Below are 14,144 nucleotides of genomic sequence, written 5' to 3'. Positions count from 1 at the left end.
TCTGCTTCCAGGATAACTTCTACTCTGGCCTATACCACCACTCCTTACACCCCCATCAGACTTACTTTGTCCAGTCATGAAGCTGTCCTGGCCAAAGGTGGTTCCTCTCGCTCCTGTTCTGGCAGAGATGAAGATTTCCGCTAACTGTGAAGCCTCCTCTGCAGATTTGGGGGAACGTTCCCTGATCCACACCTCCAGATCTGGGTGGACCATCCTCAGAAACTGCTCCAAGATCATCAGTTCAGAAATGTCTTTCACTGTAGATTTTTCAGGTTTCGCCCATTTGTAAAACATATCTTTTAATCGCACATAAAGTTCTCTTGGAGTTTCACCTGGGTGCATATCCAGGGCTCGAAACCTTCTTCTGTATGTGTCAGCAGTTATTTCGTATTTAGCAAGAATGGCATCTTTTACTTTATCATAGACTTCCGAATCAGCAATGTCCATATGCACATAAGCACTACGTGCTTTACCAGTGAGCAGAGGTACGAGTCGAACAGCCCATTCTTCTCTCGGCCAACGGCAAACTTGAGCCATTCTCTCAAAAGTAGTGAGAAAATGCTCAATATCATCATCTGGAGTGAGTGGCAACAACTTGGGATCTCTCTGGTGAAATGGTTCCTGTCTTGGCAGAGACCACATCTGCTGACCAGTCAGACTAGGCACCTCATCAGGTTCACCTCCCTCCTCGATTTGGTTGTCCTCTTGTTCCTGCTGCTGTTCTGTCATTTCTTTTACTTGAACTTGCATTTGCTGAAACTGGTGTTGCATACTTTTCCATCTTTGTTCTTGTCGGGCTGATTCTCTGTCCATTCTCTGGTCTCTTGTTGCTTGAGACTGCATCAATGATTTCACCAGAGCTGTCAGTTCATCCAGTCTATCGCCAGGTTTAGCTCCTGCTTTAGCCACTGGATCAGCTGTAGCACCTTCACCATCCTCTGCCACTTCATTACTGTCATTCTTCTTTCCACTTCTCGTCATCATATTTACCTCATTCATTAGAGGCAGCACTCCTGACACCACTTGTCAGTTTTGGCCGGCGGTCATAGGTTCTGTCCAATAATATGACGCGAGACTGGAGTAAAAGACATCCATGGATTGGTACTTTATTAAAGAAGGAGCATGATAACAGCACAAACACTAACTACAACTAAACAAAATGGCTTCCTTTTATACTCTACCTTTTCAGGTGAGCATCTGGAATAGCCCAAGTATGGGGGTTAACTAATCAAAATGGACACATAACCCTCCACACAAACAAACATACAATAACATTAAAGCACATCACAAACATATACATATTTCCAACACATACTATAAACAAACCAATAACATAAGCTTCACCCATTTCTATCTAAATTAAAACCCTCTTTATCCATACTCCCTAACCTGGCACACTGGTCTGCTCCAAGAGCTCTTAAACAGGTGATTGAGCCGCTTTCACTCTTTTGCTCCACATCCTGCAAGAAGCAACTAGGACAGGTGAGTACCTTTACAAGTTCTCATTTCACATACGTTTAGGTTATTGATAAATGATTAACTGCAAACAGCTCTAACTTTGGCTCTTCTCCGACACAGGTAGGATGGCCAGTCCCACTGTCTCTTTTCTGTTACAAGCTGTCAATTTAATTGTATATCAAATAACCTAATAAAAGACTCCAAAAGATCTAATGTGTTTCCTTTATTACCCTATTTTAAATTCCCAATCCAACAATTTATTATTAACCATACCGACCAGGTAATGGAACCCCTGGTCTCCATTACAAATATACACTGAACAACCATCAGTGATGTTCCTTGGAAAAATATATATTTTTTTTTAATTAAATGTGTGGTGGGGGGTTAGATGGGATCTTTAGAGGCAAAGCATCTTGCAGACACTGATAAATGTTTTGTACACTGTGGCTGCTAAATATAGTTTCAGATCAATGCAATCAGGAACAATCTCACCATTATACCAAGCAGGGTCGCTTCTGATGGTAGATATCTGAGGATGTCAAGTATTTCTGTTGTACAGTCGGGTAAATGTATTCTGTACCAGGAGCTAACACTGTGAGACTTGGGTAAGGAAACCAGACAGTTTGGCAGGACTGCACATAATAACACTCATGCCAATAAGGGACATTTAATTGGGTAAAAAGATAGAAGGGGTGAGACTGAGTGCAACATATGAAGAAAATAAAATATAAAGAGAGGAAGAAAAAGAAACGACACATTTTTTCTCCATTGAAATTGGGCACTTTCTTTTTGTCTCATTAGCACAGATACATCCCCATAAAATGACCAAGTGAACACATTTAGCTAAATATACCTAATCTATCTGTTATGTAAATCACAGACTTGTAAGGTCAAGACTTGTTTTAAGGTTACGTGTCAGGCACATAATCAATAGTTGTAATTCAGCTCATTCAGTATATGAAGGTGTGTGCAGAGCTGTTGCGATATAGCTTTCTCACCAAATGGACAAAAGGAGAGTAGAAAAGGGAGGAAGAGAAGGAGAGGAGTGGAGAATAATGAAAACATCATTGTATGGGAGGAGATCCTGATCTAATCAGTGAGGAAATGAGGCCTGTGAATGCCCAGTCGTTTGGACTCATTTACACATCTCCTTTAATGCTGCTCACCCATCGATTAGCCACTGAAAAGTTCAGGAGAGGAAAAGGGAGATGAGTATATGGCCACGATTTTGACTGTTCTTGTGCTCTAAATTCAGGGAAAATAGTTATGTAGGTTGGTTCAAATTGCTATATAGATATAATATGATGATACTGGGGAGGTATGCATATATATGAACTGAAAATAAGGATCCAATATCATTTTTTTCCTTCTCAGCGTGCAGCCTACAATAAGTTATTAATATGTTATTAAATAGAAACAAGCAGTTTTGTATTTTGGAGCTCTGTTTCCTCCTTATTACACAGAAACTACCACAGGTAATTGAGTAGTAATACCATTATTGCGTTATTGTTTCTGCCTTGTTACCATACTATTACCACTTTATTACCGAGCTGTAATAGAAAGTGCTACCTAAAATAGTCATTTAGGTGAAAATGCTTTTACAGCTTGCTGGACTTTTGACTTAAATTTGTCAAAACATATTTTAATTTGAGGTACCCAGACTGTATGTTGTTTTTTTTAAAGTTCATAGTATTCATCCACAGCATCGATAAAAGAAGCAACGTAAGTAAAGTAAAAGGGATCGACTGGATCAAGCAGACCATGCTAACCAACCAGCCTTCTTGATACCTTCATGGTTGGTATCCTAAACCGCCACAGCACTTAGTATGCGCACCAGTCCATACTGCAATTAATTTTGGCCTTCTTAAACCTTGGAACTGCAGGCTGACAGATGTGAACAGCAATCATCTAATATCCCTAAAGGAATTCAATTTGGGGTCATCTACTACGGCAAGATTGGATTACCTTCTCACTTCTAATGAACCACACCATGTGAGAGAAGACTCAGACCAACATTTTCAGGTGTCAGGATGACAGTGATTGATGAACTGTGGCAAAATGCTTAAGGTTATAATAAACGGCTACAAACTTGTTTCACAAAGCTCAGGTTCTGCTAGTGCTGCTCCACCACACCCCTGCTTATCACACACACTCTTAAATGTATGATCCCAGCCCTTTCTGTCAAGACGAAATCTTGCACGACATAGCAAGAATTATCTCTGAAAGGAGTCTCGGCTCCCACATGTGAGACCTTTAAGATAGCTCTATCCTCTTATACTTATCCCATACAAGCACACACACACACTTTCCCACGCACAGACACAGGCACTTTTGCACAACGTGGACTCACAAGAAGGAGAATTCTGATTAGGCTGCATCCAAAGCTGCCACCCACGGGACCCGAGGGAGATATGAATTTGAAAAGACAGTGTAGTGCCGATATGAAGCGCCTGCATTGCTGGGCAACAGGGACCCCTGTTAAGACCTGCTATCCAACGACCTGTCAGGAGAGAGAAACAGAAGGAGACGGGGTGGGGGCCGGGGAGGTGGGGGTTGCATATGGAAGCTGAGTGTTCAGCAACCCAGGTCTCTCATTAAAAAGGTACTGTAGCATGCACATACACTAGCTGGCCCAGATAATACTTTCATATACCAGCAGAATAAATGCCACTGAGGGATATTAAAAAGTTTGTGATTCACACTTATTTATTATTTTGAGTTTAAAAAATACTTAAGACCCAAACTGTTTGTGTTCACAGCAAGCATAATAACACTCAGTGTCAGTCATGAAGACTTTGAGATTTTAAAGATTTTGAGTGGCTAACATTGCCTAGTAAGGCCGATCTTATTAATAATCCAATGACAAACCTAAAATCAGCAATCTCTGTATTCTCTCTGTGGGATTAAACTAAATAACATGTAGGTAAATGTCTCCCCAAACAGCTGAGTACAATAGTTTTACCAAGTGTGACTCAAAGAGTGCAGAGTGCATTCAGTGTGTGTTAGTGACTACAGCAGGTTGCTGGTGCTACTAAACTACACGGTGTGCACTCGTGTTAACCAAGTATTGATGTCATGTTATTAAGTTTGCCAAAGACTTCCTCTATGGCACAAAGGATTAAGATATGTGAAAATTTCTGTTTATCTAGATGAACATAGAAATTAATATTTTCTACCATAGTGGGAGATCTGTTACAATCTGTTTGGAAGATGATAAACTAAAATCTGAATAAAAATAAAAATGTTTTTGATGCTTGTTTTTAAGAACAGAAAAGAAAAATCAGATGAGATTCTGTACTTTGTGTTTTATGTTTAAATGTTGATGTTTAAACAGTAGCCAAAAAGACTGGCATAAATGTAATCATAAAATCAGCTTCTCACGTCAGTAACAATAATCAGAAGAAAAAAAAGATAGAATGAGTATAAATAAAATAAACTACTTTTATTTAAATGCATTCTTAGATTTTTTTTCTATAAGAGATAAGTGAGTAAATTACAATCACTCTTTATTGAGATCCTATTATGTTGGAGGTGGCCATCGCTTTACCTGGCTTTATTGCATAGCAATCTTACTAACTGACATAATCAAGCATCAAACATTAGTAACAGAAGATCCCAAGAAAATAGAAAACAGAGAAGCTAGTGGAAAAAAAAAGAATCCTTGCGGGGCCAGGAAAATAGAAAATATTTCAGAGCCGCTCCCAGATATGATTGGCTTCATATGTTATACTGTCATTCCACAAGCTGTTACAAGAGGATGGAGTGGGTGAGGAAGGGAGGCCAGAGAATAAGGTGGGAGGGACGGAGGAATTAAGGCAGAGGTTTCAAATGAGATGCAGAGAGATGAAAGGAGGAAAAAGGAGGGACATGGGAGGTGAAAGGACTGGCAGTGGAAGAAAGAAGGAACAGCAGAAGAAACATAAAAAAAGGTGGGGAGGAAGGGACTAAATACGAGTCTATGAGAGTGGGAGTTGAGTCTACATTGTAGGGGGTGGGGGCTGAAGGGGAGTTCAGAAAGAATAGAGGAGGTGAGTACTGAAGAGAAATAAGAGTGGAAGAAAGTAGATGACCTCTGTCAGTGCGCCCCAGGGTGGCTGTGGCTACAATGTAGCTTGCCATCACCTGTGTGCGAATGTGTGTGCGAATGGGTGGATGACTGCACATGTAAAGCGCTTTGGGGTCCTTAGGGACCAAGTAAAGCGCTATACAAATACAGGCCATTTACCATTTACCATAAGGTTCCTCAGGATAAGAATGTACAAGCTGTGAGAAAGGAAGACGAGTTACACTGAACAGATAATGCAATTAAAGGGGAGAAGAGAGTCAATGTGGAAAACAGTAGAGGCATGGACAGCAGACGAGCTTTACTGAAAAAACAACCAGAGCAGGAAAACATAGCCAATTTGACATGAGAAAAAGAAAATAAAATCAAATGAATCCCCCCAGACTCAAACTTGGCTCTTCACCCCATCTGTTTTCAGTCTCCAACTGCTGGACTAAAAGCTCCAAGCCCGGCCCACTACCATGACTGGGTCATACAAGACTTGGAAAGTACATCTCCTCCAAGATTTACACCCACGTACGCAATCCTGGGAGAGTAGGCCTGACGCCAGAGCACAACATGAACCAGCTGTTCTCCTGCTCTCGCATATTCAACCAATCAATACCTACAACTATAAGAGTCAGAGAAAGAGAAAAAAATGGTGTTGTAACTGTATTTTTGATCTTGCGTAATAGACTAAAACAGTGGAAGCGGCTAGTATTTTGCCTCCAGATGTCGTGTATTTTCCAGAATTTAACCAAGTAGCTCTTTTCAAAGGATCTCATAACCTTAGGTGCCCCACATTAGTTTAACTGGGTCAAGAAAATAACTTCATGTTTTGCATTATAATGCTTTCAGGCCAGTTTTAAAAAAGAAACATGCAGTTTTGTATACGGCATGTCCAAAATAAAAGAAAAAGTGTGATTTTCAGGGAAAGCATGAAGGGGTATGGTATGTTTATGTGTGATTTAAACTACTTTACAGTTTTTTGGTACGGATTTGCACTTATTTCCAATTTCATTTTCCAACTGTGTTAACTGCCAGCAGGTCAGTAAGAGACTGAGTATAAAAAAAGCATCTTACAGAGGCAAAGAAGTAAAGTTGGTCAGTGGTTCAGCTGAGTCTTCAAAAAACTGCATCTACAAATTACTGAGCGTTTTTTGAATGTTCCTAAAAATTGTGAATTTTTAAAAATATCTCATTAACTCAAGGACATGTAATCATCTAAAGATTTACAGAACCTGGAGAAACCTCTGTGCAAGGGACAAAGTCAGAAATCAGTATCGGGTACGTGATCTTCGGGACTTCCGGTGGTACTGCATTGAAAACAGACATGATTCAGTCATGGAAATCACTGCATGGGCTCAGTGACACTTCCAGAAATCATTGTCTGAGAACACAATTTGCCATGCCAGCCACAAATGTAAGTTAAAGCTCTATCATACAAAGCCATACTGCATGTGAACACGATCGAGAAACGTTGCCACCATCTCTGGGCCAAAGCTCATTTAAAATGGACTGAGACACAAAGTGGAAAACTCTTCTGCGATCAAATTTCAAGTGCTTTTCGGAAAATGTGGATTCCGTGTCCTCTGAATTAAAGAGAAAATGGACCATCTAGCTTGCTATAAGTGCTCACTTTAAATGCCTGCATCTCTGATGGTATGAGGGTGCATTAGTGTCTATGGAAATACAGCTACTGGAAAGACACCATCAACACTAAACAGTAAATAAAGGTTGTAGTGCCACACACAGCATGCTCCCATCCAGATTACATCTTTTTTTTAGGGAAGACTTTCATGTTTCAGAAAGTCAATTACAAAATCACATACTGGATCTATTACAACAGCGTGGCTTTGTAGTAGAAAACTGCTGAACTGAACCTAACATCCCTTGAAAACATTTGGTACATCACGAACTGAAAATTACAACAAAAAAGACTCAGAACTGTTGAGCAGGTAGAACACTATATCCAACAGGAATGGGACAACAAAGTACGGCAAGTGGTCTCCTCTGTTCCAAGACTTGCACACAGTTGTTAAAAGAAAAGGGAATCTACACAGTGGTAAATGTGGCCTTATGTTAACATTTTTGCGATGTGTTCCTGCTATCGAACCCAAAATGAGCTAATTTGTTTTCTTAAAATGGTACATTTTCTCACGTTAAAGATTTGATGTGTTTTTTATGTTCTATTATAAATAAAATATGGGATTATGAGATTCAGAAATCATTGCATTCTGTTTTTATTTATATTTCACAGTGTTCCATCTTTTTTTGCAAATGGGATTCTACTTGAGGGACAAACACACTTTCATGACCACTGATGAAATAGTCTGATTATATCCATCCCATTTTCTTCCACTTATCCAGTTGAAGGTTGCCAGGCGGCAGGAGGCCAGGTACATCCTGGACAGACTATTGCAGGTGCTAACTTGCTAATAATTTAGCAACTGTACTGTGTTTCATGATTTCAAAACACCTTCTTATTGGTGATAGCATCCTGCACATAATACTCTACAAGTAAAAACCGACTCTAAAAGGTGTATGTACGAATACATTTGGGATATGGATATATAAGGAATCTGTAGAATGGAAAGGACAAATAAATAAGGATAAAAAAAGTTTTGCACAACTCCTTTTTGGCTTAATCGTGGCTTTTTTCCTGCCTTAGGTTTTAAGATCACAGGTGTGCTGACAAGTTTCAGTCACAGGTTTCACCTGATGAGGTCAACAATTCACCGTCAACTGAATCAGCCGTCAGACAGGGCCAAAGGTTACATCCAGCACCGCAGCAGTGTAGACTACTGTTTCTCCAAAGTTTTCAGGTGTGGATGTAAATGTCAGTAAACATAGACACACACACATACACACAAACTTTCTTTCTGTCACACACACACAATAAATAAAAGGAATACTTGCGAAAACATGCAGTATTTAAACAATATGCACATGTATGCATACTCCCTAAGCAAAAGCACAGACAAACTGGCAGCAACAAGGAGACAAACATGCTCTTCTTTCGACAGTTCATAGCTTTAACTGTTAATCTATGATTATAAAATATTCAAAGTACATTAGAGTTTTTAAATCCCCACAAGCGATTTATAAAAGCAGTTATCCTATAAAGGACACAAAAAGTATAATAAAAAACACTTTATTTTGCCTTTGCCATTTTTAACACATTTTGGAATTTTCGGAAGCTCCTACATCCACCTCATTCGTCAGCTGTTTGTCCTAAAACGTGATATTTGCAGCATTTCTGATGATGTTTGCATGTAAAAACTATGTCGAGACATACAGAACATTCTTCAGGTGGCTCGGCTCTGGCAGAGGATTTTTGTCCAGAGACGTAACGTTTATCCTCTCAGTGTTGTTGCTTTTTAACAATGTATAACATACAGCATACAGAATTGTGCTTTTTAGTGAATGTGGCTTGGACTGGAGCCTATCTGAGGTGGAGTACACCCCAGCAGGTCTAGTCACTTTCTTGATTTAAAAAAAAATAACAAAAATCTTCATTTACTGTGAAGAGACGAACAAGATCTTTGCTTCAAACCAATATTCTCTAAATAATATTTCTGTGTAAAGTTTATTGCTTGTAAACATTAAAGTGAAATGCTTTGTAGCTTATTCTGGATGGTGTGCTTTATGTTAAATTTTCTGTGTGATTCTGTTTCTGAGTTATTAATCTTGCTTCGGGCTGGAGTAAGCACACAGGACAAAAACCTCTGCAGTCCCTCTGTACACAGTCTGCACACCATGAAGCAAACAGAAGTGAGCAAAAAGCTGTTGAACAAGGCAGAGCCATTAAGAACTTTAAGAGTCACACATTTTAACAAAATGTGTTTGTTAAAAGAGGAGCAAATATGCAATAACAGTTACAAATAAATGCTAATGTTGCTCTATGTTTTCAGAGTTTGTTAAAGAGAATGCTATTTCCCCCCTTGTAGTTATTTAAAAGTAATGAAAGTATTTTAAATAAATGTAATAATTGCTAATTAAATTATCTAAAACACCCAGAGGCTGCTAACTTACACTAAGTAACAAATTCCATTTACAACTTAAGAACATCAACACACAAACACTTATTGTTTCGTGACCTTTTCAGATACACCTGAAAACACGCAAACCACGATCACACTCTTTGTCGCTCTTATCAATTACCTTACTGCTATGTAATTTGAGAAATGTGGGGTTAACAGCTGTTTTACACATCAAACAGAGTAGAGTTACTCAGACAGGCTATTCAGCCGCACAAAGTGCCAGTCAGAAACACTTATTTCAGGGCAAACACAGAGACAAGGTTTTGAATGCTCTGTCACTGACAGTGTGAGGAAAAGTCCCCAGTTATGGCAGTGTTGCAAAATTGGATTTGGAATTGACGGCAGAATGATAGACATGTCAGGCACAGGAAGGTAAATGCCGTCAATCTGACTTTAAAAAAAGGCTTGACGTGACTGCAACAAAGGTGGGACTGAATCACCTTGTCATTTTTGGTGTTTCTTTGTTTCTCTTTCACCTGGTTGACTGTGACTGCAGGGTCAGCTCCTCCAATGGCCCGCCGGCCAGCACCAACCTTTATGGTTTATGAGCCTGACTTCAGGTTGACCCCAAGCTGCTTGAGGCAGGGTCATGACAAGCAAGAGAAAGCCCTTAAATTAAAGAGTCAAGACAGCTTTTATTTTCATAGTGTTTTTGTTCTTTATAACAGGCCGCCTCCCTCTCTTTCACATTATTGCCATTGTCATGTCACTTTCATGGTATGATTGTCCTACATTTATAAGTTTCATCTTAAGTAACACAGAGAGCTCATATTATCTGTGATGGACCGTCAGGGAAAATGTAATAATTGCCTCAATTGACAAATTCAATAAAATCTGCTGTGTGACTGGGAAAATAATTTCCAGTGCAGATTGCCTGCTGGATTGTAATAAAGACAGACAGCTGTTGAATTTAATGACAATACTCGGTCGTGTGAATGAAAACCACAATTTTAGATGGAATTTAGAACAAACCCCTCTGCAGGCTGAGGATCCTTTTCAGTGCAAAGTGCATGTTTACCCTTTTACCATGTTCTCATTATGATCAGCGTGATTTAAACAATATGTACAGCGGCACAAAAGAACAAAACATTTAGCATACTCGGGGTTTGGAATGACCTTTATCATTTATTAACAGTCATAAACAAAGACAGTCTGACTTGGTAATGTATAAAAGTTGTGCTTTTTATCCCTCTGTTAAGAACACTAATTACCTAAAGAGAAGGCTGGAACTGAAGTGAATCCTTTGAGGTTAGTGGCTATAACATTCTTGAGAAACAACAGCTTCTATTATTTATTTCTTATGGTTACTTATAAGATTAAGGATGATGCATTTTGGACCACTTCACTCTAAACTTTTATAGGTCAACAATACTTATGGGATGCTTATAAATCAAAACCCTCTTCAAGTCCTGGCAAAGCATTTCAGCCAGGTCAAGATCAGGGTTCTTGCCTTGGTTATTTAAACCCAGAGGATTTAAGGCTCTTGTCACATGCCTCTGACAGAAAACTGGGGGAATTAACTGACATTTGGATCCAACAGTATCATGTGACCTACAATTCTTACTTTGGTCCGATTGCTCCCAAGAGCTTGAAGCATGCCTAAATTCATCATGGGAAAATTTAATTCTGGTGCACTTGATTATTAGGTTCATTATTTGGTTCAGTTTCTAATAATAATAATAATAATAATAATAATAATAATAATAATAATAATAACCTAATAATTAAGGTTGTCAGGGGAAATAAAACCATCCGGAAAAAGCTGGTAGAACTGCTTATTGTGACAATAGTTTGTGACACATATTCTAGTTGTACCTTTTTGTGCTGTACGTCTAGTATTTATCAAAGCTAAATGATATGCCCTTCTGCTGTAGACATATCATCATATGACAGGGACATGATTTGAGCAGACAGACACAAACAGTATTCAAAACAGACACAAAAGTACAGTTAAATTGAATTTGTCCTCTTCCTAATAATCAAATCTGGACCAGGATTTATGTGCATCCCTCTAATGTCCAGCTATCTCTCTTGATGTTTGTTTTCCCTTGATTTTCAGCTCCATTTATGTCCTCAGCTGCCCCACAAGATAGTCTGATATCAACCTGAAACTTCAGTCTTTCAGTACATTTTACTTTTAACCCCAAAATGACAAAATCATGGGAGTGGTTTCTTTAATACACTAATGGTCTAAAGTAGACAGTTACCACATGGGTATGTCATATAGCTCAAATATCAGATTAGTTACTAGCATTTCAAATTCATCCCTGTAGACTGAATGAGGCAATGAGTTAAATATGTTGGGGTTTTAAATATTAATTGCCTTTAATTTAAAAAAGACTATACTTTTTGGTTTCCTATGAATGCACTCTTTAAACTTGTCTGCTACTTTATGTTTAAAACTCTTTAATAGTATAATTTCTCTCTTGTAATTTGTCAAAACGTGTTAAACTGTGGGAACATTTTTTCTCGTTCACAGCATTTCTTGGAAAGTGTTAAAGTAACATTTAAAGATTGGAAATTGGAAATCCTGGAGCCATTGTGTATTCTTGGACCTGCTCGATAGTGAAGTTGACTTTTTTCTGCTATTCTGCTTAAACTTTATCTCTCTTATATGTCAAGTGGTTGAGCCTCAAATGGTTAAAAGTGATTTTACAGTGATTATTATGTAAATGTTCCGCAAAGGTAGCATATCATAGCACTCTCCCAAGGCAAAATACCTTTTTAAATTGACCAATGAGAGGTAGAATGTGCAATTTCTGCATTCTCAACAAAATACTTTATGTAATACATTGATACTTTTCCATGATGGTGGGCAAGAGTCATTTTAGTTATAGTTCAAGAATCAAACAGCCTACCCACTCAAGTAAAATACTCAGCACCACAGGAGCCAAGGGTGGCCTGTAAAATGATACACAGCCATGGTACAGTGCTTGTGCTAAGTGCAAACAGCTACTTCAAAAATTGCATATACAGTAGTAATATTTCCTCAAAGAATGTATGAGAAAGACATCTTTTGTTTTTGTGTTTGCACATTATTCCAGGACATTTGCCTTTGCTGTTTTTAATGAGCACATTTAATAGCTAATTGGGAGATTAGCCTCCTTGCCTGCAGGCTGGAAATTGTGTCCCCTGCTGTGTTGTTTGGTGTTCAAATACAAAGCTCAGACAGTCATGCCTCTCAGCTTTGGTCTGAACTCATTCTTCACTCTATCAGTCTGCAGAGAAATGAATCTTGATCCAGAGCAACAGGAATTAACTGGAAAATTCTGCATTTGTATACAAAGAGAGTGCCTTTGTCAGGAGCTTTTCATGGACGAAAAGCTTTCTCTGCTATCTGGTCAGCCATAGCTATCTCTGGACACCACTAAGTCTTGGGCTGCTTTGCATTCAAAGTGATGGTCAATGGATCCATCACATCAACAAGTGATGAAAGAATTGATTTGTCTGAATGTAAACTGAAACAAATTTCATTATGAGGATAGCTCCTCAATAGCCCACAAAAATGTCAGATAGCGTCATGCGGTTAACTTTGTAAAGATCAGATCAGGGCTATAAAGACAAAATAGTTTTATTTTATTTTTTCAAATGAAAGAATTTTAATTGACGAGTTTTATTAGTACTTTAGTATCATCATGAATTATTAAAAAAGTAGTGTTTATGCTACAGAACTGATGTTTTCTACCTGTATTATCAGTAGCTGTAATCTTCCGATTCCGTAATATTAACACTTACATAAAAGTCATTCAAGGATACTGATTGTTTCCTACAGCCTATTTTATTAAAAAAGACAAAAGGTAAAATTTATGACATTGTTGATCATCTCTGGTTTTTGCTTCGTTCTGAATCCTTTCCTGTATCTGGATCTCTCTTACAAAAGAGGTCTTAATCTCAGTGCCATTAACTGATTAAACGGAGGTTATGATAATCAGTTAAGAATATGCTTAGTTGCATATTTCTTAATTAAATCACTGAGCACCAACAACAAACAAGCAGCCTCGCACTCTTCTGTTACAAATCAATTGATGTCTTGATTGCAGAGAACAGAAAGCTGTCTAAAAAATTACATGAGGTAGGGTACATTACTCTGAATTAGCTCAGCGCCAAAGAATTTCAGACATTTTCATATTTCAGAGTGAAATGTCACTGCGTGCACTCTCTGCTGTGCAAAGCACTCAGTTTGTTCCAAACAAGACAATACAGTATTCTTCTCACGTCAGCTAGGCCAGCCAAGACATTCCTCTTTCCTCACATCCAATATTCCCTTATGGTTGACATAGAGCCACTCTCGTCACATCTCCTATCAAAGCTTCCTGTGGTGCCAACCTGCCCTGAAACTGGTGGCTTATGGGATTTGCGGTTCCTCATCACAGCTGGGTTCTCCCTCTGAGCTCCACTTAACCTCCATAGTCTACACGTCTGGGAGAGTCACAGAGGCAGTCCTAGACTAAAAATGTGAGTGTGTGTGTGGGTGTGTGTGTGACTACCAATAAAAAAGCCTTTTATTTAATGCATAACAGCATTAAAGTAGAGTATACATTCATTTGACATGTAAACACACACACACATGTTCAGGCTTTAGATATGATCCAGGATTTGAG

At 38.7% G+C, this 14,144-nt stretch overlaps 1 long non-coding RNA gene across 1 annotated transcript; it reads left to right on the top strand.

Moving 5' to 3' along the window:
- Window positions 1-1,370: 1,370 nt before the first annotated feature.
- On the top strand, window positions 1,371-1,666 carry LOC145421885 (uncharacterized). Its single transcript, XR_013903261.1, has 2 exons — window positions 1,371-1,482; window positions 1,579-1,666. It is a non-coding gene; the product is annotated as an uncharacterized LOC145421885 (long non-coding RNA).
- The last annotated feature ends 12,478 nt before the right edge of the window (window positions 1,667-14,144 follow it).

The sequence above is a fragment of the Astatotilapia calliptera genome, chromosome 18 (assembly GCF_964374335.1).
Source record: "Astatotilapia calliptera chromosome 18, fAstCal68.1, whole genome shotgun sequence".
Lineage (NCBI taxonomy): Eukaryota > Metazoa > Chordata > Actinopteri > Cichliformes > Cichlidae > Astatotilapia > Astatotilapia calliptera.
Note: the sequence above shows the minus strand (reverse complement) of the source record. Positions and strands in the feature narration are given on the sequence as shown.